A 4,784-nucleotide genomic window follows, 5' to 3' on the forward strand; every position below is an offset into this window, starting at 1 on the left:
TGTGTGGAGCGGTGTGTGCGCGTGTCTGTGCGTGAGGGTCGGTGTGTGTGTGTGTGGAGCGGTGTGTGTGTGGAGCGGTGTGTGTGTGTAGAGCGGTGTGTGTTTGGAGCGGTGTGTGTGTGTGTGAGGGTCGGTGTGTGTGTGGAGCGGTGTGTGTGTGGAGCGGTGTTTGCGCGTGTCTGTGTGTGAGGGTCGGTGTGTGTGTGTGGAGCGGTGTGTGCGCGTGTCTGTGTGTGAGGGTCGGTGTGTGTGTGTGTGGAGCGGTGTGTGCGCGTGTCTGTGTGTGAGGGTCGGTGTGTGTGTGTGTGTGGAGCGGTGGCGCAGCGGTTAGCGAGCTGCGCTACGCACCCGGCGGCCCGAGTTCGATCACGGCTCACGGTCAATTAAAGTGGCGATTATCTGAACCGCTCCTGGGCCTCCCCTAGGTCTACTCAGCCTCAAATGAGTGCCTGGTGTGGTGTGTAAACATCGCTACTGGGGAGACAAAGGCGGCCGGGCGTGGTTCTGGCCACCCACCCCCTCGTGTACCTCAATGGCGGCCTTCACAGGCGCTCAGAATGATGTCTGTGAGCTGCGCGTGTTCTCTAACGCGTGCATTGCTCCTCTCGCAATGTCGCTTTATGCTTTTCTAATTCAGTGGGTGCCATTGTGTGTGTGCCACGATGTTACTGCATGCATGTGTAATTCAAGCTGGGTGTTTGTGTTCCATCGTAGGTACTTATTTATATATTTTTGGAAACGACATCGTCGTTCATGCAAATTCCGTCTCAATCGCCGAGCAACCACAGAGCAGCTGGAATGCAGCAGCCAGGCGATACGACGGCGCCTCCACTTGCCAAAGCTCTGCGATCCTCTACATACAGCATTAACATGTCCAGCCAATTCTATGTATTTATGATTGTAATTAGCACGCGTCTATACGCGTGGGCGAAACCGCACGCGTGCGAGGGAGCAACGCGCTACCCCGTACAGACGGAACAAGTGGGAGCCCACATCAACTACCTCCCGCCTCCTCCTCGTGTCCCCCCCCACCCTGTTCCCACCGCCCCTCCCCCCGTCCCCACCGCCCCCTCCCCCCGTCCCCAACTCAGCTGTGGCGCTCCAGCGGCGCGCGGACTCGCCGCCTGCCGCGTCTCCACTCGCTTCTGCAGGCGTGCGCCGGGCGAGCCTCGGGTGAACTTGGGATTAACTTCGGGTGAACATTGGGTGAACATTGGGTGAACATTGGGTGAACATTGGGTGAACATTGGGTGAATCTCGGGTGAACCTCGGGTGAACCTCGGCTTCGCGTGCGGCTCCACGTGTGCAGGACCGACCGGTCCCTCCCGTTCTGAGATTTGCATCGCCTCCCACTCAGCCTCGCGCCCCCCTCGCCGTCACGTGCCCCCCCCCAGCCGCCACGTGCCCCCCCCAGCCGTCACGTGCCCCCTCGCCGTCACGTGCCCCCCCGGCCGTCACGTGCCCCCCCGGCCGTCACGTGCCCCCCCGGCCGTCACGTGCCCCCCCGGCCGCCACGTGCTCGCCCTCGACGCACGCCTCAGTGGCGTTCATCCTGGAGACAAACACGTCCACAGTGGAGGGTTTTTTTTTTAAAATAATAAAACGTTTTCTTCTAAATTCAGCAAACTACGAGGTGGGGATGGGGCCTCGCCCAGCAGTGGATTGGCAGCGGCGCTGCTCTGCCCTGACTACTGACTCCAGAATAGAGATGGGGGGGGGGGGGGTGAGATCGTGTAATATATAATGCGTTCTTAAACCCGCCACCGCCCGACTAATTGGCGCGTTTTATTTACCTGGCAGCCCTTACTCATTGGCTGTGTCGGTGGTGGCGAGTTTAACCACATTAATCTCACCCAAAATGTAACCCAAAAAACCTTTATTATACTGAGACATTACTGCCGAGATCCTGAGTTTCACGCCTTGGATTGGGGTCCGTGTGTGTGTGTGGTTCTTCAGGGGGTCCGTGTGTGTGTGTGGTTCTTCAGGGGGTCCGTGTGAGTGTGTGGTTCTTCAGGGAGTCCGTGTGTGTGTGTGGTTCTTCAGGGGGTCCGTGTGTGAGTGTGTGGTTCTTCAGGGGGTCCGTGTGTGTGGTTTTTCAGGGGGTCCGTGTGTGTGTGTGGTTCTTCAGGGTGTCCGTGTGAGTGTGTGGTTCTTCAGGGGGTCCGTGTGTGAGTGTGTGGTTCTTCAGGGGGTCCGTGTGTGTGTGTGTGGTTCTTCAGGGGTCCGTGTGTGTGTGTGGTTCTTCAGGGGGTCCGTGTGTGAGTGTGTGGTTCTTCAGGGGGTCCGTGTGTGTGTGTGTGGTTCTTCAGGGGTCCGTGTGTGTGTGTGGTTCTTCAGGGGTCCGTGTGAGTGTGTGGTTCTTCAGCGAGTCCGTGTGTGTGTGTGTGTGGTTCTTCAGGGGTCCGTGTGTGAGTGTGTGGTTCTTCAGGGGGTCCGTGTGTGTGTGTGTTCTTCAGGGGTCCGTGTGTGAGTGTGTGGTTCTTCAGGGGGTCCGTGTGTGTGTGGTTCTTCAGGGGTCCGTGTGTGTGTGTGGTTCTTCAGGGGGTCCGTGTGTGAGTGTGTGGTTCTTCAGGGGGTCCGTGTGTGTGTGTGGTTCTTCAGGGGGTCCGTGTGTGTGTGTGGTTCTTCAGGGGTCCGTGTGTGAGTGTGTGGTTCTTCAGGGGGTCCGTGTGTGTGTGTGGTTCTTCAGGGGGTCTGTGTGTGTGTGTGGTTCTTCAGGGGGTCCGTGTGTGAGTGTGTGGTTCTTCAGGGGTCAGTGTGTGTGTGTGGTTCTTCAGGGGTCCGTGTGTGTGTGTGGTTCTTCAGGGGTCCGTGTGTGTGTGTGGTTCTTCAGGGGTCCGTGTGTGAGTGTGTGGTTCTTCAGGGGGTCCATCGTGGCCCTGTCAAGAGAGAGACGCGTTCACGGTTCTGGGCTGGGGCGTTTAGTTCCGTGATGGCCGAGTTGGATAGAGTTTGTAGATTATAAAGAGTTGTAGATTATAAAGAGTTTGTAGATTCCGTAATAAACCTGGACCGTTTTCTCTTAGATGTTAAAATCGCCAGGCTACTGGCTAAACGGGCTCATCCGCGTAAAAAATCGACTCAACTCAAGTCTGAAACTGTCGCAGTGAACACGGCACGGTGGGCATGCTGCTGCTGCTGGAGGTGCCGCCTACCTCTGTTGGGCACCGTCTCGTGAAAGTGGAGCGTCCTCGTGAATAATGAACGTCCAGGCGACGTTGTCATCGTCATCGTTGAGACAACGCAGGAGGACCGGGGCGTGTGGCCCCATCAATAAACTCAACACCGAGCCGCTCGCTCTCAATAACCGTGGCGTCAATAATTCACGAACATTCATTTGTCAGCCGCGCTCTGAACAACACAGTCAATATTCACGTTCTACTCGGTGACGGTGGTGGGAGCATAGGCGGACAGTACAACAGTCGATGTCGCTGTACTCCCCTCTGCTGTCCACCGTGGTGTATGCGCACAGCAGCAGCCTATAACACCTGTTATTATGCGTCGTGGTGCAGCCATCCGAACACTGAACCAGGCTCGAACCCTGCTTAGCTTCCACGAATCCGCCAAGACCAGGGGAATTCTGGGTGATTTTGGTTGGCTATCGATCAAAGGCGGTGGTCGCTGCATCGCGCGCTTTTCGATGCGCTTCAGCGGCCGTCTGGAACGTTCTTCCTTTGCGATATGGGGAAGCCACTGGAGCTATCCACTTATACATAATCTTGATTAGAAACTAATTTCTTTAGCACTGCTTTTTGTGTTTAGTTTTATGTTGTGCTGCCCCCGCACCTCCGATTAGTTGACTACGTACGGTGCGACAGAAGTTCAACATACGTGCAGTAGTATGATATGGGACAGCTGAAATCATGGAGTGTCATTCATTCATTGCGCGTGATGGAAATGTGTTCGGGAGCTCGATGCCAATGTCGACTGCTGCCGCTGCTGGCTGCTGCTGCTGCTGATGCTGTTGTTGCTGCTGCTGCTGATGCTGCTGGCTGTTGTTGCTGCTGCTGATGATGCTGCTGGCTGCTGCTGCTGGCTGTTGCTGCTGCTGCTGATACTACTGATGCTACTGCTGTTGCTACTGCTGCTGATACTGCTGGCTGCTGCTGCTGCTGCTGGCTGCTGCTGCTGCTGATGCTGCTGCTGATGCTACTGCTGCTGCCACGCCGTGAGAGAGGAGAGGGCTTCAGCAGAGGGACTTCGTGTCGTGTCGCTCTTCCTCCTCCAACTCCGTTGACCAAAGTGGATTCCCTGTGCGCTCCACAGTGGCCAGTCGCCCCACTGTGGCCACGCCTTGAAGGTGTCTCGACGTCTCTGTGCATCTCCATTCGTCTCTGTGACTTCACTGCATGAGCCCTGAGTTTATGTTGCGTGGCCACAATCGCACGATGATTTGTTTTGAATGCATCTCGATGGGTTTACTCTCCACGCAGTCCACAGTTCGGGTTGTATGGTCACAAGGGGCCGTCCATAAATGACGTCACGCACCTAGGGGGGGGGGGTGAGAAATGTGACGAGGGGGGGGGGTGAGAAATGTGACGTCACATAAAAATGCACAACTTTAAATCAATATAGACAACACGTTCTACTTAATTAAATATACTTTTTATAAAATGTTTTTCCTACAACATCAGAGTGCAGCGCCACATTAAATAGGCACTACAATAACAATAGTTTAAATCGATTTCAAGCATGTTTTATTTGGGGGGGGGGGGCAGAGGTTTGTGACGTCATATTTGAGGGGGGGGGGTCTGACTTTTTGTGACGCCGTGTGACGAGGGGGG

Source organism: Lethenteron reissneri, chromosome 62 (assembly GCF_015708825.2).
Source record: "Lethenteron reissneri isolate LAM-NWPU_2019-01 chromosome 62, ASM1570882v1, whole genome shotgun sequence".
Lineage (NCBI taxonomy): Eukaryota > Metazoa > Chordata > Hyperoartia > Petromyzontiformes > Petromyzontidae > Lethenteron > Lethenteron reissneri.